Source organism: Ovis aries, chromosome 2, assembly GCF_016772045.2.
Source record: "Ovis aries strain OAR_USU_Benz2616 breed Rambouillet chromosome 2, ARS-UI_Ramb_v3.0, whole genome shotgun sequence".
NCBI classification, from domain to species: domain Eukaryota; kingdom Metazoa; phylum Chordata; class Mammalia; order Artiodactyla; family Bovidae; genus Ovis; species Ovis aries.
This window is the reverse complement of record NC_056055.1, coordinates 107,019,209-107,044,951: the sequence shown is the minus strand read 5'-3', so window position 1 is coordinate 107,044,951 and position 25,743 is coordinate 107,019,209.

Genomic DNA, 25,743 nt, shown 5'->3' with positions numbered 1-25,743 from the left:
AGTTACCCCAGGGCAGTAGATAACTTTGGATCCCTCCCTCGTGAAGAAGCAGCAATTTATTAACACCTCAGTTGACTCATACTGTGTTTGGACTTGGCTTACTTCTCTTCTGCAGACCATACCATCCATAGCCTTTCCATGGACCAGTACTGGTCCAGTGCCTGTTAGGAACTAGGCTTCACAGCAGGAGGTGAGTGGTGGGCAAATGAAAGAAGTTTCATCTGTATTCACAGTTGCTTCCCATTGCTGGCATTAACGCCTGAATGTAATGCACTTGAATCATCAGGAAAACATCTCCCTACCCCCAGTCCATGGAAAAAGTGTTTCCATGAAAGCAATCCCTGGTGACAGAAAAAGTTGGGGACTGTTGCTTTACAACATTCATTATAATTAAAGAACTTCTTTTTTGTCAAGTGAAGTATAGCAGTGCGATATGCCTATACTATTCATTGGTTTTATCCTGAATCCCCTCACCCTTCGCCCACCAAATGCCCTTCAACATATGTATGGTGAAGGTTTCAAATATCCTTATGCTGTTATACTTACAAGGGGCTTCCCTGGTGGCTCAGACGGTAAAGCGTCTGCCTGTAATGTGGGAGACCCGGGTTCGATTCCTGGGTTGGGAAGTTCCCCAGGAGAAGGAAATGGCAATCCACTCCAGCACTCTTGTCTGAAAAATCCCATGGACGGAGGAGCTGATAGGCTACAGTCCATGGGGTCTCAGAGTCAGACACGACTGAGCGACCCGGTGGTGGTTATACTTACAGATTTGCTATCCAAGTTCAGTTCAGTTCAGTCTCTCAGTTGTGTCTGACTCTTTGCGAATCCATGGACTAGAGCACGCCAGAATTCCCTGTCCATCACCAACTCCCAGAGCTTGCTCAGACTCATGTCCATCAAGCTGGTGATGCCATCCAACCATCTCACCCTCTGTTGTCCCCTTCTCCTACTACCTTCAATCTTTCCCAGCATCAGGGTCTTTTCCAATGAGTCAGGTCTTCGCATCAAGTGGCCAAAGTATAGGAGCTTCACCTTCAGCATCAGTCCTTCCAATGAATATTCGGACTGATTTCCTTTAGGATTGACTGGTTGGATCTCCTTGCAGTCTAAGGGTCTCTCCAGAATCATTTCCAACATCACAGTTCAAAAGCATCAATTTTTTGACTCTCAGCTTTCTTTATGGTCCTACTCTCACATCCATACATGACTACTGGAAAAACCATAGCTTTGACTACACAGACCTTTGTTGGCAAACTAATGTCTCTGCTTTTTAATATGCTATCTAGGTTGATGATAGATTTTCTTCCAAAGAGCAAGCGTCATTTAATTTCGTGGGTGCAGTCACCATCTGCAGTGATTTTGGAGCCCAAGGAAATAAAGTCTGTCACTGTTTCCATTGTTTCCCCATCTATTTACCATGAATTATGTGACTGTATGCCGTGATCTTAGTTTTCTGAATGTTGCGTTTTAAGTCATCTTTTTCACTCTCCTCTTTCACTTTCATCAAGAGGCTTTTTAATTCTTCTTCTCTTTCTGCCATAAGGGTGGTGTCATCTGCATATCTGAGATTATTGATATTTCTCCTTGAAATTTTGATTCCAACTTGTGCTTCATCCAGCCTGGAATTTCGCATGATGTACTCTGTATAGGAGTTAAACAAGCAGGGTGACAATATACAGCCTTGACGTACTCCTTTCTCAATTTGGAACCAGTCCATTGTTCCATGGCCTGTTCTAACTGTTGCTCTTTGACCTACATACAGATTTCTCAGGAGGCAGGTGAGGTGTTCTGGTATTCCCATCTCTTTAAGAATTTTCTGCAGTTTGTTGTGATCCACACAGTAAAAGGCTTTAGTGTAGCCAATGAAGAAGTAAACTTTTTTCTGGAACTCTCTTGCATTTATGATGATCCGACGGATGTTGGCAATTTGATCTCTGGTTCCTCAGACTTTTCTAAATCCAGCTTGAACATCTGGAAGTTCATGGTACATATACTCTTGAAGCCTGGCTTGGAGGATTTTGAGCATTACTTTGCTAGCATGTGAGATGAATGCAATTGTGCGGTAGTTTGAATATTCTTTGGCATTGCCTTTCTCTGGGATTGGACTGAAAACTGTGGCCACTGCTGAGTTTTCCAAATTTGCTGGCATGTTGAGTGCAGCACTTTAACAGCCTCATCTTTTAGGATTTGAAATAGCTGTGCTGAAATTCCATCACTTCCACTAGCTTTGTTTGTAGTGATGCTTCCTAAGGCCCACTTGACTTCACATTCCAGGAGTTTGGCTATAGGTGAGTAATCACACCATCTTGGTTATCTGGGTCATGAAGATCTTTTAAAATCACTCTTCTGTGTATTTTTGCCACATCTTCTTAATATCTTGTGCTTCTGTTAGTTCCATACCATTTCTGTCCTTTATTGTGCCCATCTTTCATGAAATGATTCCCTGGTATCTGTAATTTTCTTGAAGAGACTTCTAGTCTTTCTCATTCTATTGTTTTTCTCTTTTTATTTGCATTTATCACTGAGGAAGGCTTTCTTATTTCTCTTTGCTATTCTTTGGAACTCTGCAGTCAGATGGGTATATCTTTCCTTTTCTCCCTTGCCTTTCACTTCTCTTCTTTTCTCAGCTATTTGTAAGGCCTCATCTGACAACCATTTTGCCTTTTTACATTTCTTTCTCTTTGGATGGTCTTGATCAGTGCCTTCTGTACAATGTCATGAACCTCCATCCATATTTTTACAGACACTGTGTCTATCAGAACTAATCCCTTGAATCTATTTGTCCCTTCAACTGTATAATTGTAAGGGATTTGATATAGGTCATACCTGAATGGTCAAGTTGTTTCTTTTTGCAATGAGAATTTCATGATCTGGGCCACAGTCAGCTCCCAGTCTTGTTTTTGCTGACTGTATAGAGCTTCTCCATTTATGGCTGGAAAGAATATAATCAATCTGCTTTTGGTATGACCATCTGGTGATGTCCATCTGTAGAGTCTTCTGTTGTGTTGTTGGAAGAGGGTGTTTGCTATGACCAGTGTATTCTCTTGGCAAAACTCAGTTAGCCTTTGCCCTGCTTCATTTTGTACTCCAAAGTCAAATTTGCCTGTTTATCCAGGTATCTCTTGACTTCCTACTTTTGCATTCCAGTCTCTTAAAATGAAAAGGACACCTTTTTTGGGTGTTAGTTCTAGAAGGTCTTGTAGGCCTTCAAAGAACTGTTCAACTTCACCTCTTCAGTATTACTGTTTGGGGCATAGACTTGGATTGCTGTGATCTTGAATGGTTTGCCTTGGAAATGAACAGAGATCATTCTATTGTTTTTGAGATTGCATCCAAGTACTGCATTGCTGATTCTTTTGTTGACTATGTGGACTACTCCATTTCTTCTAATGTATTCTTGCCCATCAGTTCAGTTCAGTTCAGTTGCTCAGTCATGTCTGACTCTTTGTGACCCCATGAATCGCAGCAAGCCAGGCCTCCCTGTCCATCACCAACTCCCGGAGTTCACTCAGACTCACATCCATCAAGTCAGTGATGCCATCCAGCCATCTCATCCTCTGTTGTCTCCTTCTCCTCCTGCCCCCAATCCCTCCCAGCATCAAAGTCTTTTCCAATGAGTCAACTCTTCACATGAGGTGGCCAAAGTACTGGAGCTTCAGCTTTCGCATCATTCCTTCCAAAGAAATCCCAGGGCTGATCTCCTTCAGAATGGACTGGTTGGATCTCCTTGCAGTCCAGGGGACTCTCAAGAGTCTTCTCCAACACCACAGTTCAAAAGCATCAATTCTTCTTCAGAAGAAGCTCAGCCTTCTTCACAGTCCAACTCTTACATCCATACATGACCACAGGAAAAACCATAACCTTGACTAGACAGACCTTAGTTGGCAAAGTAATGTCCCTGCTTTTAAATATGCTATCTAGGTTGGTCATAACTTTTCTTCCAAGGAGTAAGCGTCTTTTAATTTCATGGCTGCAATCACCATCTGCAGTGATTTTGGAGCCCCCAAAAATAAAGTCTGACACTGTTTTCACTGTTTCCCCATCTATTTCCCATGAAGTGATGGGACTGGATGCCATGATCTTAGTTTTCTGAATGTTGAGCTTAAAGCCAGCTTTTTCACTCTCCACTTTCACTTGCATCAAGAGGCTTTTTAGCTCCTCTTCACTTTCTGCCATAAGGGTGGTGTCATCTGCATATCTGAGGTGATTGATATTTCTCCCGGCAATCTTGAATCAAGCTTGTGTTTCTTCCAGTCCAGCGTTTCTCATGATGTACTCTGCATAGAAGTTAAATAAGCAGGGTGACAATATACAGCCTTGACATACTCCTTTTCCTATTTGGAACCAGTCTGTTGTTCCATGTCCCATTCTAACTGTTGCTTCCTGACCTGCATACAGGTTTCTCAAGAGGCAGGTCAGGTGGTCTGGTATTCCCATCTCTTTCAGAATTTTCCAGTTTGTGGTGATCCACACAGTCAAAGGCTTTGTTATAGTCAATAAAGCAGAAATAGACGTTTTTCTGGAACTCTCTTACTTTTTCGATGATCCAGCGGATGTTGGCCATTTGATCTCTGGTTCCTCTGCCTTTTCCAAAACCAGCTTGAACATCAGGAAATTCACAGTTCACGTATTGTTGAAGCCTGGCTTGGAGAATTTTGAGCATTACTTTACTAGCACATGAGATGAGTGCAATTATACGGTAGTTTGAGCATTCTTTGGCATTGCCTTTCTTTGGGATTGGAATGAAGACTGACTTTTCCCAGTCCTGTGGCCACTGCTGAGTTTTCCCAATTTGCTGGCATATTGAGTGCAGCACTTTCACAGCATCATCTTTCAGGATTTGAAATAGCTCACTAGGAATTCCATCATCTCCACCAGCTTTGTTCGTAGTGATGCTTTCTAAGGCCCACTTGACTTCACATTCCAAGATGTCTGGCTCTAGATAAGTGATCACATCATCATGATTATCTGGGTTGTGAAGATCTTTTTTGTACAGTTCTTCTGTGTATTCTTGCCCATAGTAGGAGATATAATGGTCATCTGAGCTAAATTTGCCCATTCCAGTCCATTTTACTTCACTGATTCCTAAAATGGTGATGTTCAGTCTTGCCGTCTCCTGCTTGACCACTTCCAATTTGCCTTGATTCATGGATCTATCATTCCAGATTCCTATGCAGTATTGTTCTTTACAGTATCAGACTTTTTATTTCTATCACCAGTCACATCCACAACTGGGGGTTGATTTTGTTTTGGCTCTGTCTCTTCATTCTTCCTAGAGTTATTTCTCTACTCTTCTCCAGTAGCATATTAGGCACCTAGTGACCTGGGGAGTTCATCTTTCAGTGTCATATCTTTTTATTTTCCCAAACTGTTCATGGGGTTCTTAAGGAAAGAATACTGAAGTGGTTTGCCATTCCCTTCTCCAGTGGACCACATTTTGTCAGAACTCTCCACCATGACCCGTCTGTCTTGGGTGGCCCTACATGGTGGCTCATAGTTTCATTGAGTTAGACAAGGCTGTGGTCCATGTGATCAGTTTGATTAGTTTTCTGTGACTGTGGTTTTCTTTCTGTCTGCACTCTGAGGGATAATGATAAGAGGTTTATGGAAGCTTCCGGATGGGAGAGACTGACTGTTGGGGAAACTGGGTCTTGTCTAATGGGTGGGGCCATGCTCAGTAAATCTTTAATCCAATTTTCTGTTGATGGGAGGGGTTGTGTTCCCTCCCTGTTGTTTGACCTGAGACCAAAATTGGTGGAGGTAATGAAGATAATGGTGACCTCCTTCAAAAGGTCGCATACAGGCACTGCCATAAGCAGTGCCCTGACCCTGCAGCAGGCCACCGCTGACTCTTGCTTCTGCTGGAAACTTCTGGACACTCACAGGCAAAGTCTGGATCAATCTCTTGTGGGCTCACTGCTCGTTTCTCCTGGGTCCTGGTGCACACAGGTTTTGATTGTGCCCTCCAAGAGCCTGTTTCCCCAGTCCTTTGTAAGTTCTGGTGGCTCTATGGTGGGGTTCATGGCGACCTCTTCCAAGAGGGCTTATGCCACAGCCAGGTGTGCTGCACCCAGATCCCCTGCCCGTGTGGTAGGCCACTGCTGACCCATTCCACCACAGGTGATGCTCAAACATTCAAAGGCAAGTCTGGCCCAGTCTCCTGGTGTGCATAAGGTTTTGTTTGAGCCCTCTGAGCATCTCCGGCAGGTAGGAGGTTTGAGTCTAAATGTGATTTTGCTCCTCCTCCCTTTTTGCTGGGACTTCTCCTTTGCCCTTGGACGTGGGCTATCTTTTTTTGGTGGGATTCAATATTCTCCTGTAGATGGTTGTTCAGCAGTGAGTTATAATTTTGGAGTTCTCCCAGGAGAAGATCAGCACACATCCATCTACTTCGCCATCTTGTGGGATATGCAAAGGATAACAAATAATGTAGGAGTGAAATTAATTTCATCTCTATTATTTAGTGGTATGACTGGTTAGTAAGTAGTTATGTCCACTTCCAGTTGCCTTATTATTTTTCTCTTATAGTTATGATCTTAAAATGAGGTCTAAAATTCCAGCATTAGCTGAGTCAGTGTTTATTATTATTTTAAGGATTGTTTTAGTGTGGTGTTCAACATGAGAATATTATATAAACCAGCATCAAGTGATTTTTGCTGACATTTATGAATGAGGTTAGTACTTTAATCAAATAAGGATATTAAGAGCTGGACTTAAAATCCCATTTAGATTCTGATTTTGTTTAGTATAATTTTTCAGGCCAAATAACTTCATGTATTTTTAAGGATTCTAAATCAACAATCAGATATTAAAGTCGGAAACTTTTTCAAATGCCTTGTCAAAACTCTTTAAGATTATTTATGGAAATATTTAGTAATGTCATTTCAGGACTTTGGTAAATTTTGGATTGCTTTGATTACACTTAAAAAAGACTTAGTGTCAAAACATAACTCACTAAACATTTAAGCAAAAGCATACTTTGAGTAAGAGCGAGAACTTACATTACAATAGCTGAAAATTTTTTATGAGACGTCTTCTATAAAAACACATAGATCATTTGAGGGCAACGTCAGCAAGATAAAGACATACTATTAATATAAACACTTAAATGTTCTGATCTAAACGGTGTACACTCAGGATAAAATTAGAGTTGAAAGTTAAACAAAATATAGCAAGTAACTTAAAAATATGTCACCTAGAGGTTAACATAAGCTATTCTGAAATGAACCTATGAAATGCACAGAATGTGTAGAGCTAAAAGTGAATGTTGCAGGCATTAAAAAATGTTGTTTTGCTCCACTCAAGGGGAAAAAAATACAGTTCAGGATAATCTTTTCCATAATAGGAAATAAAGCTTTAAGGGCAAAAGTGTAGTGACGCTGATGGAGAAAACTTAGCACCTGTACCTTTTAATCTTCTGAGTTAACAACATATAACCCAGCAAAAATGCTGCTTGAGCTTTGTCACTGACCAAATCAGGACAATTTTCCTGGCATGGAAAGCATGGTAATGAATGCTAAACACCTCAGCATTCCTAGTACTGGGAGCCAGGAGCTCTTGACTCAAGTCCCAGAGCTGCCAGTAACCATGTGAGTTTGGGTTAATAGTCACCTTCCTGAGCTTTAGCTTCCTTATATGTGAGACAGGGACGATGACTGTGCCCTGACACCCTGAATTTTGAGAATCAAATAAAAGATCTGGCACACACTGGTGAAACAAATAAATGAATGATGATACATAAAGGCATTTTGTACACTGTTCTCTAGTTCCTAAGTCATGTCTGACTCTTTGCCACCCCATGGACTGTAGCTCACCAGGCTGCTCTATCCATGGGACTTTTCAGGCAAGAATACTGGAATGGGTTGCCATTTCCTCCTCCAGGGGATCTTCACCATCCAGGGATCAAAGCAGCGTCTCCTCCATTGCAGGCAGATTTTTTACTGCTGAGCCATCAGTGAAACTCTTGGTAAAATAAAGACTTAATAATACCCATATTTCCCATCTTATCACTGTCGAATATAAGGGCATTTGAGGAAAGTAAGAACCACACATAGCTTTTGGAGGCATGGGGCTAGAATCCATCCAGGTTCAGAGGTTTGGTAACTTGGGAGTTCCAGACAATTCCAAAACAGAGACATGTGGATGGGAGATGATTTGGGGGGTGCCCAGCATACAGGTTGAGTAAATCATGCTGGAGATGGGAGGGGAAGGCAAGGAGCAGGACTGTAGGGGAATTTGAACACTGATATTTATCTCCTGTTTCCAACAGACAGAGAGTAAAGTACTTCTTGCTGAATTATTAAAGTAATTCTTGCTGAATTATTCTGAAGAAATAAATCAGCTTCTTTCCTTGGGGAGGAGGTAGTTTAGGAGTTCAATAAAATTAGATGCAGGCATGGAAGAGTTAAGAGGGACCCTTTTTTTTTGGCCCCTTTCCCCAGTGGAATAATCTCACTGTCTTGCCTTTCAGTTCAAGAACAAATGAGCCCTTCGGTGAGAGAAACCCCCCAAGTCACAAGAGTGGAAAAAGGGAATCAGAATTCCTCTCTTTGGGATACTCAGTGGAATAGGTCTAGAGGCTGAGGGAGAAGGGATTTAATAAAGATTTCAATTATATCCTACAGATGTAAGGCTTTGATAGTATCAGAAAATATTCTAATGTGCAATAATCATACCCCCTTTATTTTACATGTTTCCTCCATTAATTTTTAAAATTTATCTATTTATTAAGTATAGCTGATCTACAGCAAATTTCAGGTGTACCGCAAAGTGATTTGGTTGTATATATATATGTGTATATGTATATGTATATATACATACATAGACTTCTGTGCTGGCTCAAATGGTAAAGAATCTGTCTGTAATGCTGGAGGTCCAGGTTTGTTCCCTGGGTTAGGAAGATCTCCTGGAGAAGAGAATGGCACCGAACTCCAGTATTCTTGCCTGTATTACAAAAAGTTGGATAGGACTGAGTGACTGAGCATACTATATATATATATTTTTTTTTTCCCAGAATCTTTTCCATTATAGGTTATTACAAGATGTCAAACAGGGACTTTCCCAGTGGTTAAGACTCTACGCTTCCAATGCAGAGGGTGCAGGTTTGATCCCTGGTCAGGAAGCTATGATCCCACATGCCTAGTGGCCAGAAAACCGAAAGGTAAGACATAAGCAATATTGTAACAAATTCAGTAAAGACTTAAAAAAAAAAGTCCACAAAAAAAAATCTTAAGAAAAAGATATCAAACACAGTTTCCTGTGCTATACAGAAACTCCTTGTTGTCTACTCATTTTACATATGATAATGTGTACCTGTCAATCTCACACTCGTACTTGAGCCCCCCTCCCCCACCTGATGTGAAGAGCTGACTCTTTTGAAAAGACCTTGATGCTGGGAAAATTGAAGGCAGGAGGAGAAGGCGATGACAGAGGATGAGATGTTTGGATGGCATCACCGACTCAACGGACATGAGTTTGGATAAACTCCACGAGATGGTGATGATCAGGGAGGCTTGGTGTACTGCGGTCCATGAGGTGGCAAAGAGTCGGACATGACTGAGTGACAGAACTGAACTGAACCCCCAACCAACCCCTGGCTCCCTTGGGGCTTGTCTGGTGGCTTGGATGGTAAAGTATCTGCCTGCAATGCTGGAGACCCAGGTTTGATCTCTTGGTTGGGAAGATCCCCTGGAGAAAGGAATGGTTACCCACTTCAGTATTCTTACCTGGAGAATTTCATAGACAGAGGAGCTCAGCACGCTATTGTTCATGGGGTAGCAAAGAGTTGGACACGACTGAAAGACTTTCACATACACACACCCCCTCACTTGGTAACTATAAATTATTTTCTATGTCTGAGTGTCTGTCTCTGTTTTGTAGATAAGTTCATTTGTACTATCTTTCAGGTTCTACATCAGTATCAGTTCAGTTGCTCAGTCATGTTTGACTCTTTGTGACACCATGGACTGCAGCGCATCAAGCTTTCCTGTCCATCACCTACTTCTGGACTTTCTCAAACTCATGTCCTTCAAGTCTGTGATGCCATCCAACCATCTCATGCTCTGTCATCCCCTTCTCCTCCTGCCTTCAATCATGCCAAGCATCAGGGTCTTTTCCAATGAGTCATGTCTTCATACGGACATCATTCCCTCCAGTGAATACTCAGGACTGATTTCCTTTAGGATTGACTAGTTGGATCTCCTTGCAGTTCAAGGGACTCTCAAGAGTCATTCAACACCACAGTTCAAAAGCATCAGTTCTTCGGTGCTCAGCTGTCTTTATGGTCCAACTCTCACATCCATACATGACTACTGGAAAAACCATAGCTTTGACAACATGGACCTTTTTTGGCAAAGTAATGTCTCTGTTTTTTAATATGCTGTCTAGGATGGTGATAGCTTTTCTTCCAAGGAGCAAGCGTCTTTTAATGTCATGCCTCCAGCCACCATCTGCAGTGATTTTGGAGCCCAAGAAAATAAAGTCTGTCACTGTTTCTATTGTTTCCCCCTCTATTTGCCATAAAGTGATGGGACCAGATGCCATGGTCTTTGTTTTTTGAATGTTGAGTTTTAAGTCAACTTTTTCACTCTCCTCTTTCACTTCCTTCAAGAGGCTGTTTAGTTCCTTTTCACTTTCTGCCGTAAATGTGGTGTCATCTGCATATCTGAGGTTATTGATATCTCTCACTGCAATCTTGATTCCAGCTTGTACTTCATCCTGGAATTTCACATGATATACTCTGCATAGTTGGAGAAGGAAATGGCAACCCACTCCAGTGTTCTTGCCTGGAGAATCCCAGGGATGGGGGAGCCAGGTGGGCTGCCGTCTATGGGGTCACACAGAGTCGGACACGACTGAAGCGATGCAGCAGCAGCAGTATACTCTGCATAGAAGTTAAATAAGCAAGGTAACAATATACAGCCTTGACGTACTCCTTTCCCAATTTGGAACCAGTCCATTGTTCCATGGCCTGTTCTAACTGTTGCTTCTTGACCTGTATACAGATTTCTTAGGAGGCAGGTAAGGTGTTCTGGTATTCCCATCTCTTGAAGAATTTTCCACAGTTTGTTGTGATCTACACAGTTAAAGGCTTTAATGTAGTCAATGAAGAAGAAGTAGATGTTTTTCTGGAACTCTCTTGCTTTTTACGATGATCTGATGCATTGGCACTTTGATCTCTGGCTCCTCAGACTTCTCTAAATCCAGCTTGAACATCTGGAAGTTCATGATTCATGTCCTCCTGAAGCCTGGCTTGGAGAATTTTGAGCATTACTTTGCTAGCGTATTCAGTTCAGTTCAGTTCAGTCGCTCAGTCATGTCTGACTCTTGGTGACACCATGAATCGCAGTGCGCTGGGCCTCCCTGTCCATCATGAACTTTCCAAATTCACCCAAACTCTTGCGCATCGAGTCGGTGATGCCATCTAGCCATCTCATCCTCTGTTTTCCCCTTCTGCCCCCAATCTCTCCCAGCATCAGAGTCTTTTCCAGTGAGTCAACTCTTCACATGAGGTGGCCAAAGTACTGGAGTTTCAGCCTCAGCATCAGTCCTTCCAATGAACACCCAGAACTGATCTCCCCCAGGATGGACTGGCTGGATCTCCTTGCAGACCAAGAGACTCTCAAGAGTCTTCTCCAACACAACAGCTCAAAAGCATCAATTCTTCGGAACTCAGCCTTCTTCACAGTCCAACTCTCACATCCATACATGACCACAGGAAAAACCATAGCCTTGACTAGATGGACATTTGTTGGCAAAGTAATGTCTCTGCTTTCGAATATGCTATCTAGGTTGATCATAACTTGTCTTCCAAGGAGTAAGCGTCTTTTAATTTCATGGCTGCAGTCACTATCGGCAGTGATTTTGGAGCCCCCCAGAATAAAGTCTGACACTGTTTCCACTGTTTCTCCATCTATTTGTCATGCAGTAATGGGACCAGATGCCATGATCTTAGTTTTCTGAATGTGAGCTTTAAGCCAACTTTTTCACTCTCCTCTTTCACTTTCATCAAGAGGCTTTTTAGTTCCTCTTCACTTTCTGCCATAGATGTGGTGTATCACCTACATATTTGAGGCTATTGATATTTCTCCCGGCTAGCATGTGAGATGAGTACAATTGTGCGGTAGTTTGAACATTCTTTGGCATTGCCTTTCTCCGGGATTGGACTGAAAACTGACCTGTTCCAATCCTGTGGCCTCTGCTGAGTTTTCCAAATTTGCTGGCATGTTGAGTGCAGCACTTTCACAGCCTCATCTTCTGGGATTTGAAATAGCTCTGCTGGAATTCCATCACCTCCACTAGCTTTGTAGTGATGCTTCCTAAGGCCCACTTGACTTCACGTTCCAGGATGTCTGGCTCTAGGTGAGTAATCACACCATCTTGGTTATCTGGGTCATAAAGATCTTTTTTTGTATAGTTCTGTGTATTCTTGCCACATCTTCTTAATATCTTGTGCTTCTGTTAGTTCCATACCATTTCTGTTCTTTATTGTACCCATCTTTGCAAGAAATATTTCCTTGATATCTGTAATTTTCTTGAAGAGATATCTAGTCTTTCCCATTCTATTGTTTTTCTGTTTTTATTTGCATTTATCACTGAGGAAAGCTTCTTTTCTCTCCTTGCTATTCTTTGGAACTCTGCAGTCAGATGGGTATAGCTTTCCTTATCTCCTTTGCCTTTCACTTCTCTTCTTTTCTCAGCTATTTGTAAGGCCTCCTCTGACAACCATTTTGCCTTTTTATATTTCTTTCTTTTTGGATAGTCTTGATCAGTGCCTCCTGTACAATTTCATGAACCTCTATCCATATTTTTTCAGACACTGTGTCTATCAGATCTAATCCCTTGAATCCATTTGTCCCTTCCACTGTATAATTGTAAAGTATTTGATATAGGTCATACCTGAATGGTCAAGTTGTTTCCCTTACTTACTTCAATTTAAGTCTGAATTTTGCAATGAGGAGTTCATAATCTGGGCCACTGTCCGCTCCCAGTCTTGTTTTTCCTGACTGTATAGAGCATCTCCATGTTTGGCTGCAAAGAAAATAATCAGTCTTATTTCAGTATTCACCATCTGGTGATGTCCATTTGTAGAGTCTTCTGTTGTGTTGTTGGAAGAGAGTGTTTTTTCTGTGACTAGTGCGTTCTTTTGGCAAAACTCAGTTAGCCTTTGCCCTACTTCATTTTGTACTCCAAGGCCAAATTTTCTTGTTTATCCAGGTATCTCTTGACTTCCTACTTTTACATTGCAGTCCCCTTCCAGATGTTCAAGCTAGTTTTAGAAAAGGCAGAGTAACCAGAGATTAAATTGCCAATATCCGTTTGATCATCAAAAAAGCAAGAGTTCCAGAAAAACATCTATCTCTGCTTTATTGACTATGCCAAAGCCTTTGACTGTATGGATCACAATAAAATGTGGAAAATTCTGAAAGAGATGGGAATTCCAGACCACCTGACCTGACTCTTGAGAAACCTGTATGCAGGTCAGGAAGCAACAGTTAGAACTGGACATGGAACTACAGACTGGTTTCAAATAGGAAAAGTAGTACGTCAAGGCTGTATATTGTCACCCTGCTATTTAACTTCTATGCAGAGCACATCATGAAAAACGCTGGGCTGGAGGAAGCATAAGGTGGAATCAAGATTGCCAGGAGAAGTATCAATAACCTCAGAAATGCAGATGACACCCCTTATGGCAGAAAGTGAAGAGGAACTAAAAAGCCTCTTGATGCAAGTGAAAGTGGAGAGTGAAAAAGTTGGCTTAAAGTTCAACATTCAGAAAACGAAGATCATGGCATCTGGTCCCATCATTTCATGGGAAATAGATGGGGAAACAGTGGAAACAGTGTCAAACTTTATTTTTCTGGGCTCCAAAATCACTGCAGATAGTGACTGCAGCCATGAAATTAAAAGATGCTTACTCCTTGGAAGACAAGTTATGACCAACCTATATAGCATATTGAAAAGCAGAGACATTACTTTGCCAACAAATGTCCATTTAGTCAAAGCTATGGTTTTTCCAGTGGTCATGTATGGATGTGAGAATTATACTGTGAAGAAAGCTGAGTGCTGAAGAATTGATGCTTTTGAACTGTTGTGTTGTAGAAGACTCTTGAGAGTCTCTTGGACTGCAAGGAGATCCAACCAGTCCATCCTGGGGGAGATCAGTCCTGGGTGTTCATTGGAAGGACTGATGCTGAGGCTGAAACTCCAGTACTTTGGCTACCTCATGCGAAGAGTTGACTCATTGGAAAAGACTCTGATGCTGGGAAGGACTGGGGCTGGAGGAGAAGGGGACGACAGAGGATGAGATGGCTGGATGGCATCGTCGACTCGATGGTCATGAGTTTGACTGAACTCCGGGAGTTGGTGATGTACAGGGAGGCCTGGCGTGCTGCAATTCCTGGGGTCACAAACAGTCGGACACGACTGAGTGACTGAACTGAACTGAACTGAAAATGAAAAGGACATCATTTTTTGGCGTTAGTTCTAGAAGGTCTTGCAGGTCATCATGCTGCTGCTGCTCCTAAGTTGCTTCAGTCGTGTCTGGCTCTGTGCTTCCCCATAGATGGCAGCCCACCAGGCTCCTCCGTCCCTGGGATTTTCCAGGCAAGAATATTAGAGTGGGTTGCCATTTCCTTCTCCAATGCATGCATGCATGCTGAGTCGCTTCAGTCATGTCCAACTCTATGTGACCCTATGGACAGCAGCCCACCAGGCTCCTCTGTCCGCAGGATTCTCTAGGCAAGAATACTCGAGTGGGATTTCCATTTCTTTCTCCTGCATGTCATCATAAAACCATTCAATTTCAGCTTCTTTGGCATTACTGGTTGGAGCATAGACTTGGATTACTGTGAGGGATTTGATTCTAAACGCTAATTTGCCCCTCCTAAAGCCTTGTTGTGGCTTCTCCTTTGCTCTTGGACATGGGGTATGTTTTTCGTTCCAATCCAACATTCTGCTGTTGATGATTGTTCAGCAGCAACTTTCAATTTTGGAGCTCTCACAGGAGAAGATGAACGCACATCCTTCCACTCTGCCATCTCTTCAGTTCAGTTCAGTTTAGTCACTCAGTCGTGTCCAACTCTTTGTGACCCCATGAATCGCAACACACCAGGCCTCCCTGTCCATCACCATCTCCCAAAGTTCACTCAGACTCATGTCCATCGAGTCCGTGATGCCATCCAGCCATCTCAGCCTCTGTCGTCCCCTTCTCCTCCTGACCCCAAACCCTCACAGCATCAGAGTCTTTTCCAATGAGTCAACTCTTCCCATGAGGTGGCCAGAGTACTGGAGTTTCAGCTTTAGCATCATTCCTTCCAAAGAAATCCCAGGGCTGATCTCTTCAGAATGGACTGGTTGGATCTCCTTGCAGTCCAAGGGACTCTCAAGAGTTTTCTACAACACCACAGTTCAAAAGCATCAATTCTTTGGTGCTCAGCCTTCTTCACAGTCCAACTCTCCCATCCATACATGACCACAGGAAAAACCATAGCCTTGACTAGACGGACCTTAGTCGGCAAAGTAATGTCTCTGCTTTTGAATATGCTATCTAGGTTGGTCATAACTTTTCTTCCAAGGAGTAAGCGTCTTTTAATTTCATGGCTGCACTCACCATCTGCAGTGATTTTGGAGCCCAAAAAAATAAAGTCTGACATGGTTTCTACTGTTTCCCCATCTATTTTCCATGAAGTGATGGGACTGGATGCCATGATCTTAGTTTTCTGAATGTTGAGCTTTAAGCCAACTTTTTCCACTCTCTTCTTTCACTTTCATCAAGAGACTCTTTAATTCTTCTTCACTTTCTGCCCTAAGGGTGGTGTCATCTGCATATCTGAGGTTATTGATATTTCCAGCTTGTGTTTCTTCCAGTCCAGCGTTTCTCATGATGTGCTCTGCATAGAAGTTAAATAAGTAGGGTGACAATATACAGCCTTGACGTACTCCTTTTCCTATTTGGAACCAGTCTGTTGTTCAATGTCCAGTTCTAACTGTTGCTTCCTGACCTGCATACAGATTTCTCAAGAGTCAGGTCAGGTGGTCTGGTATTCCCATCTCTTTCAGAATTTTCCACACTTTATTGTGATCCACACAGTCAAAGGCTTTGGCATAGTCAATAAAGCAGAAATAGATGTTTTTCTGGAACTCTCTTGCTTTTTCGATGATCCAGCAGATGTTGGCAATTTGATCTCTGGTTCCTCTGCCTTTTCCAAAACCAGCTTGAACATCAGGAAGTTCACGGTTCACGCATTGCTGAAGCCTGGCTTGGAGAATTTTGAGTATTACTTTACTAGCATGTGAGATGAGTGCAATTGTACAGTAGTTTGAGCATTCTTTGGCATTGCCTTTCTTTGGGATTGGAATGAAAACTGACCTTTTCCAGTCCTGTGGCCACTGCTGAGTTTTCCAAAAATGCTGGCTAATTGAGTGCAGCACTTTCACAGCATCGTCTTTCAGGATTTGAAACAGCTCAACTGGAATTCCATCACCTCCACTAGCTTTGTTCATAGTGATGCTTTCTAAGGCCCACTTGACTTCACATTCCAAGATGTCTGGCTCTAGATTAGTGATCACATCATCATGATTATCCCGGTCGTGAAGATCCTTTCTGTACAGTTCTTCCGTGTATTCTTGCCACCTCTTCTTAATATCTTTGCTTCTGTTAGGTCCATACCATTTCTGTCCTTTATCGAGCCCATCTTTGCATGAAATGTTCCCTTGGTATCTCTAATTTTCTTGAAGAGATCTCTAGTCTTTCCCATTCTGTTGTTTTCCTCTATTTCTTTGCATTGATCACTGAAGAAGGCTTTCTTATCTCTTCTTGCTATTCTTCAGAACTCTTCATTCAGATGCTTATATCTTTCCTTTTCTCCTTTGCTTTTCACCTCTCTTCTTTTCACAGCTATTTGTAAGGCCTCCCCAGACAGCCATTTTGCTTTCTTCCATTTCTTTTCCATGGGGATGGTCTTGATCCCTGTCTCCTGTACAATGTCATGAACCTCAGTCCATAGTTCATCAGGCACTCTATCTATCACATCTAGTCTCTTAAATCTATTTCTCACTTCCACTGTATAATCATAAGGGGTTTGATTTAGGTCATACCTAAATGGTCTAGTGGTTTTCCCTGCTTTCTTCAATTTAAGTCTGAATTTGGTAATAAGGAGTTCATGATCTGAGCCACAAGTCAGCTCCTGGTCTTGTTTTTGTTGACTGTATAGAGCTTCTCCATCTTTGGCTGCAAAGAATATAATCAATCGGATTTTGATGTTGACCATCTGGTGATGTCCATGTGTAGAGTCTTCTCTTGTGTTGTTGGAAGAGGGTGTTTGCTATGACCAGTACATTTTCTTGGCAAAACTCTATTAGTCTTTGCCCTACTTCATTCCGCATTCCAAGGCCAAATTTGCCTGTTACTCCAGGTGTTTCTTGACTTTCTACTTTTGCATTCCAGTCCCCTATAATGAAAAGGACATCTTTTTTGGGTGTTAGTCCTGAAAGGTCTTGTAGGTCTTCATAGAACCGTTCAACTTCAGTTTCTTCAGTGTTACTGGTTGGGGCATAGACTTGGATAACAGTGATATTGAATGGTTTGCCTTGGAGATGAACAGAGATCATTCTGTTGTTTTTGAGATTGCATCCAAGTACTGCATCTCAGACTCTTGTTGAGCATGATGGCTACTCCATTTCTTCTGAGGGATTCCTGCCCGCAATAGTATATATAATGGTCAGCTGAGTTAAAGTCACCATTCCATTCCTTTTTGTTCGCTGATTCCTAGAATGTCGATGTTCACCCTTGCCAAAACTTGTTTGACCACTTCCAATTTGCCTTGATTCATGGACCTGACATTCCAGGTTCCTATGCAACATTGCTCTTTACACCATCAGATCTTGCTTCTATCACCAGTCACATCCACAACTGGGTATTGCTTTTGCTTTGGCTCCATCCCTTCATTCTTTCTGGAGTTACTTCTCCACTGATCTCTAGTAGCATATTGGGCACCTAATGACCTGGGGAGTTCCTCTTTTGGTATCCTATCATTTTGCCTTTCCATACTGTTCATGGGGTTCTCAAGGCAAGCATACTGAAGTGGCTTGCCATTCCCTTCTCCAGTGGACCACATTCTGTCAGACCTCTCCACCATGACCCGCCCGTCTTAGGTTGCCCCGTAGGTGTGGCTTAGTTTCATTGAGTTAGACAAGGCTGTGATCCTAGTGTGATTAGATTGACTAGTTTTCTGTGAGTATGGTTTCAGTGTGTCTGCCCTCTGATGCCCTCTTGCAACACCTACTATCTTACTTGGGTTTCTCTTACCTTGGGCATGGGGTATCTCTTCACGGCTGCTCCAGCAAGGCACAGCTGCTGCTCCTTACCTTGGATGAGGGGTATCTCCTTACTGCTGCCATTCCAGACCTTCACCATGGGATAGCTCCTCTAGGCCCTCCTGCTGCACAGCCACCACTCCTTGGGATGCTCTTCCTGGCCTCAGGCCCTGGCCTCGGGCATGGGTGGCTCCTCCCAGATGCCATCTGTACTCACCATATACTGTCCAGGTTCTACAAATAAGTGATATAATATTTGTCTTTTTCTGTCTAACTTTAGCACTTTCTCATTTAAAGCTGAAAGGAACAGGCAGGTAAGCCAGGTGCCAGAGAGTGTTTCTGTCCATCTGCAGGCACACACTCAGAGTCTAGCAGGAAAACAAAGCACACTTTTAGGTTTCGGCTAAGTCTTTCAATCACCACCAACTTGATGGGTCATGGACCTTGGGAATTCATTCCTCTTTTCTTGGATTTGGATTCCCAACACACCTGAGGCCTCTCTAGACCCTTGTGGTAACCTCTCATGTACTCTCTCAGGAAACCTCTTCACTCTGGACTCTCCCTCTCATCATCATTTTTTACATTACAGAGATGTAGGTTCTTTAAGTCTTTTTGTTCCTTCACATGTCCTTTCTGGATCCTATGGTATTTTCTTGGCTGACTTCAAATTTTGGTTTTGGCCAATTTTTCCTTTTTCTTTTTTTGGTATCACTACCGGGAGAACAGGTGTGAGGCAGATGACCAACTGACCCAGATGCCCCTACTCTGATGGGCTCCTGGCAGCTGAGATTTTCAGATTTTTTTCTTTTTGGATATGGACCATTTAAGAAATTTTTATTGAATTTGCTACAGCAGTATTTCTGTTTTGCTTTGTTTTGGCTTCAAGGCTTGTGGGAGTCTTAGTTCCCTGACCAGGGGTTGAACTTGCACCTCTTGCATTGGAAGGTGAAGTTTTAACCACTGGACAGTGAGAGAAGTCCTGATTTTCAGTTTCAAACCCAAGAAAGCTCAAGGCAAACCTCAACTAGTTGGTCACTGTAGGAGCTAGGAGCCAGGAGCCAGGCAAAGAGGAAATGCAGTGTTCCAAACTCAGCCTGGAATATTTATATAAAAACCAACCCTTTTACGCTAAAAAGCTTAACCTTCTCTTAGCATATTTCCTAGGACCTTCAAAGAAACTCTGTCTCTTTGTTTGCCTTGAGAAATATGTGTCTTAAAACCCTGTAATAAATCCATCTCAGCTTAAACCAGCTCGAGCAGATTTGATAATCACAACCGCATCCTCCCTGACAGTGCCACATGGTGTGTTTACACTGAAGAAACACATCACTCTACCCAAGCTAAGGATCACTTTTACAGAACTTGTCTCTGAGGGATTTCTGGATTTTGGGGGTAGGGGCACAATTTCCCCTCTTCTTTATGCAGAGACATCCTAAACCCCCTTTGGAGAATCACCCCTTCCCCCGCTCTTTGTCTGGGTAGAGCTGGGGAGAGAGGACTGTGGTTTTCCAGCCACAGTGATGATCCAGGGATTGGTGTGTGACCCAACTCTGCTAATGAGGATTAAGTCTTAAAAATTGGCTTGAGCCACTAAGATGCTTGTTTGTGCTCTGTATCCAACCTTTGTTGTTTAGGCACCAAGTTGTGTGCAATTCTGCCACCCCCTGGACTGTAGCCCACCAGGCTCCTCTGTCCATGAGATTTCCTGGGCAAGAATACTGGAGTGGGTTGCCATTTCCTCCTCCAGGGGATCTTCCTGCCCCAGGGATTGAACCTGAGTCTCCTGCATTAGCAGGCAAAGTATCTGACTGTAGGGACCACTTAAACTGAAGACTTGCCAGTGGATACAAATCTTACTTGAGAATGAAACCAATGAAGAAGGCAGAGTTGCAGTGCAAAGATAGGGACTGCAGGCAGGCCTCTCATCTTCTTGGAATCTACTCATGCCTGAAATGACTTCGTAGCTACCATTGTAACAGTGCTCTCAAGTTTGCTCCAAAGGGTTGGAGTTATCTTCACGTCACTAGGTACCTAGAGAATACTAAATAACTCAACATGATACAATAAAATATAAACAGATAAATTTGGGGGCATTATCACCATGAAATGATTCACTTCATTAAACACTTAGCTGGAATTGATTGTATAATTCAATTTAAAAATATTTCATGGGCGTATAAATGTGTGTTCCAACACATGCATGGTGCTTAAGGTGAAGGGAATTTGATAGATGGCTTTCTCTTATCCTGATGCTATTACTTAACTAGCATAGTGCCTGGAGAGTTACTTAACTTTTCTGTGAGGCATTTGCCTCATCTGATAAACGTAGATAATAATGGTAACTAACTCTTATAGCAATTGTGTGTAGGGTGATGAAGCAGCTAGAACAGTGGTCTGGCATCTCAGTGAGAGTTGGCTCATTGATAAGAAATAACTGTTCATCCATTCCTTTTTTTTCTGTCACATTTACAATTAATTTAATATAATAGTTTTTATGTGGTTTGGATAAGAACACACAGCATCACAAATATGTAAGCCAATATATAAAACACTTAAGCATAAGCAAGCTAGAAGCAGTAATGTAAGTAATAAATAGGCAGAGGAGAAAGACTAAGGAATTACAGGAGGCAAAGAGAAAGTATTTTTATATGTCCTGGTGATGGCAAATTTTTGGTCCTTGAAAAATTTTACTTATTATCTCTATTTTCCAGAAAAGATAAATATGCATAACAAAGATTTTTCAGAGAGTCAATTTAAAAAAGTCTTTGTTAGAGTAAATACCACCATTTGATAATAATAAATAGTCTCACGAGCAGCACAAGATTTCACTGCCTTGCTTTCTAAAAGGAAACAAAAGGCTCGAATTGGGTCATATCTCCAACGTGAAATATAGGGTATTTCAATTAAGATTCAAGTTGACTTTTTAAAGTGTTGTTCAAGACAAATGCTACCCAATGTCAATTGCTTCCAGCTGCCGAATGAGTTTGTAAAGTTATAGGGCATTACAACAGCACTGTCTGCAACACGTCTTAATTTCACTCTTAAAACGCAGAAGATAAATCACAAAGTGCATAAAAGTGTATCACAAGCATAATATGTGGTAAATAAAGAATAACAACAATAATTAATGTCTTTAGTCTCCTCTTGTCCCCTCTTCTTATAGGAATATGCATGGAACAAAAGCTAACATGTGTGTGTAAACTTTTAGGTGCAAATTATTAGTTACTTCCAATGCTAATTTTATCTTACACGTTTCCATTTTTTTTAGTAGATAATTTTGCATATATTTAGTATGTGTTGACTGCTTTTTTTTTTCCTACAGGTCATTTTTCTTGGAGAAAGAATGGGGACATTGTTGTATTTCAAACCAGGAATATTGCGTCAGTTTAATTCATGCTATTCTTATTTTAGTGGAATCTCATTGAATCTTGTGCATATGAATGAGGAAAAAAACCCAGTAAACTGTTCAGTGATCAAACATTACTCTTACTGCCTCATTCTGCAAATTCTTTGAGTCAAAATGAAAACTAAATGGCATTTGGAAACAAGTGTACACATAGGAAAGTGTCTTTCAGAATCCGGTGGTCTAAGATTGGATTGGAAAGAAAGAAGGTTCCTTGCTGGCCAGGCGCTTATTCCCCATTTTTCATTTCTGTTTGTAATTCCTGTCATCTTTGTTTCTTATGCTTTGGCTAAAAAGGGAGAGTCATATTTATTGGAACTGGGTTTCAATAAACATTATGCATTATGGTGAACCAAAGAGTGATTTATTGATAATTTGTCACTTATATTTATGAAAATGTAGACCCCAGAGCTGTAGAGCTGGTAAATCATATTCTACAGCTTGAACGTGTTGGTTCCCCCACACCCCCACGCCCCTCATTTATTGCCAAAAGCACACCGTCCATGATGACTGCCTTATCCAACCCAAGTCCTGGTCATCACATCCTTACTTACACAAAACAAGAAAGAAGAACAACTGTGAGAGCTTTCCTTTTTTGTTACAATATGTTTTCAATTTAATTCTTGAGTTGCAGAAATAATAAATTGATAAAAATGTAATTAGATGTGAGATTACAATTTAATGAGGCCAGAGAAGGGGCAGGAATGTGAATGGAATTGTAGATCTCACAGATTTTTTTTTTTTTTTAGTTTGTTTATTATGTTACAGCTGTAAAGAACTTTCACACAGTTTCCAGATGCAGGCAGCTGTTAGTCCTTCAGGGAAGGAAACACAGGTTCAGAGTTCACTTGGATCCACTTGTTCAGGACTAGTGATGTTTAAGATGACACTTGGCGGGGTTGCAGCCTCCAGCCGGACATGAGATTGTCCGGAATGGCATTGCCCCTCTCATCTGGCACCCCCCACCCAGCTACGTCTTCCTAATATGTTTATCTCCAGTGGTGATGTCAGTAGAACTCAGCAAATCTAATATTCATGCTCAAAGGGATTTGCTAGTGTCCTTGCTTTATAATAGGTCCTATATCACTCTCGCAGCTGCTTCCTCCAGATATGTGGACAGCTTTTGTGTTTCGTGTTCCCTCAGGCAGGACTTGGGCAAGGAACAAAGCCCCTACCTATCTAACAGCAACCTATTTTTCTGAGTTTGCTTTGTTTTGTTCTTTGTTTTTCATTCACAAAAACCTAATTCCACAGGTTTATTTTTTCCTACAGATGTGACTATAACCATTTCTTTTTCCATTTGGCCAGCTCTTTTCTACATAAAATATTTTCATCAGGAAAATAACATCATTTTCTTTTTCTGAGGAATCATTGAGAGAAAGATTTCTAAACACAATATAGGCAGAAAAATATTTCTTAAGTATAACACTCTAGGTCTAAGGAATTAAACTCATGAAACTGTATATCAGTCAGTCAGTTCAGTTGCTCAGTCATGTCTAACTCTGCCACCCCATGAATTACAGCACGCCAGGACCCCTGTCCATCACCAACTCCTGGAGTTCACCCAAACTCATGTCCATTGAGTTGGTGATGCCATCCAGCCATCTCATCCTCTGTCGTCCCCTTCTCCTCCTGCCCTCAATCCCTCCCAGCATCAGAGTCTTTTCCAATGAGTCAACTCTTCCCATGAGGTGGCCAAAGTATTGGAGTTTCAGCTTTAGCATCAGTCCTTCCAATAAACACCCAGGACTGATCTCCTTTAGAATGGACTGGTTGGATCTCCTTGCAGTCCAAGGGACTCTCAAGAGTCTTCTCCAACTCCACAGTTCAAAAGCATCAATTCTTTGGCACTCAGCTTTCTTCACAGTTCAACTCTCACATCCATACATGATCACTGGAGAAACCATAGCCTTGACTAGATGGACTTTGTTGGCAAAGTAATGTCTCTGCTTTTGAATATGCTATCTAGTTTGGTCATAACTTTCCTGCCAAGGAGTAAGCGTCATTAAATTTCATGGCTACAGTCACCATCTGCAGTGATTTTGGAGCCCAAAAAAATAAAGTCAGCCACTGTTTCCACTGTTTCCCCATCTATTTGCCATGAAGTGATGGGACCAGATGCCATGATCTTAGTTTTCTGAATGTTGAGTTTTAAGCCAACTTTTTTACTCTCTTCTTTCACTTTCATCAAGAGGCTCTTCAGTTCCTCTTCACTTTCTGCCATAAGGGTGGTGTCATCTGCATATCTGAGGTTATTAAGATTTCTCCCAGAAATCTTGATTCCAGTTTGTGCTTCTTCCAGTCCAGCGTTTCTCATGATGTACTCTGCATAGAAGTTAAATAGCAGGGTGACAATATACAGCCTTGACATACTCCTTTTCCTATTTGGAACCAGTCTGTTGTTCCATGTCCAATTCTAACTGTTGCTTCCTGACCTGCATGTAGGTTTCTCAAGAGGCAAGTTAGGTGGTCTGGAATTCCCATCTCTTTCAGAATTTTCCACAGTTTATTGTGATCCACAGTCAAAGGCTTTGGCAGAGTCAATAAAGCAGAAATAGATGTTTTTCTGGAACTCTCTTGCTTTTTGATTATCCAGCGGATGTTGGCAATTTGATCTGTGGTTCCTCTGCCTTTTCTAAAACTAGCTTGAACATCTGGAAGTTCACCGTTCAGGTACTGCTGAAGTCTGGCTTGAAGAATTCTGAGAATTACTTTACTAGTGTGTGAGATGAGTGCAATTGTGCAGTAGTTTGAGCCTATATGTTCCACTATGTCATGGAAGTCTACAAAAATCATGTATGAACTCTTCTGTGTGTGCATGCTGAGTCGCTCAGTTGTGTCTGGCTCTTTGCGACCTCATGGACTGTAGCTCAACTGTCCATGGGATTCTCCAAACAAGAATATTGGAGTGGGTTGCCATGCCCTCCTCCAGGGGACCTTCGAGACTTAGGGATTGAACCTGTATCTCTTACGTCTCCTGCACTGGCAGGTGAGTTCTTTACCACTAGCGCCACTTGGAAAGCCCTGTGAAGTGTTCTATAATATCTCAAAATTTAATAACATGGTAATGAATCACTGTTTTTCAAGTTGACAGTGCTTTTTATACTTCAGTGGCAAATATATAATGAAAAAATGGAGAAATAAGCATAATTAGCTGCAGATTTCTTTTACATTTCTGGAAATTTTTATTTCTTTAACGAAGAAATACTGATTGAATTTAAAACCTACAACTATAAGCATCACGATAGTTGGATGCTTACTAAGTGAAAGATGGGGAACTTATGTTTAATCATGAATTTAAGATAATTTATTCCCACACATCCTCATTGACATATGAGTAGGTACATGTGAAAAGTATTTCTAAATGAGTCTCATTTTAACTTATTTTTTAAGCATGACAGTGTTGTAGTAACTTTAGGGGCTATTGTTGATATAGAACTAATTTTATATAACTAAGTAATAATATAATTTCATATAACTTTCTAACTTTAAACAATGAACACTGTATATTTTTGTTATGTCATAGGACTGCTTATTTTTATATCTTTTGGGAAGCATGCTGCTGCTGCTAAGTCGCTTCAGTTGTGTCCGACTCTGTGGGACCCCACAGATGGCAGCCCATTGGGCTCCGCCATCCCTGGGATTCTCCAGGCAGGAACACTGGAGTGGGTTGCCATTTCCTTCTCCAGTGCATGAAAGTGAAAAGTGAAAGTGAAGTCGCTCAGTCGAGTCCGACTCTTAGCGACCCCATGGACTGCAGCCTACCAGGCTCCTCCGTCCATGGGAGTTTCCAGGCAAGAGTACTGGAGTGGGATGAAATGTTGTTAATATAATAACTATAAGTGCTGATACTAACTTGAAGCACTCTCTCTTTTTCAAAACCACGATAAACTATGCTTCTTTTTGCTAGATTTGCAGTCCAAGTATTGTCTTAAACTGTAGGTGAAAGACAAGGCCATTTTAATTTGTATTAAGGGCTAGTTAAAAAATATAGCATAGATGCTGTATGCAAACTTATACAGTGC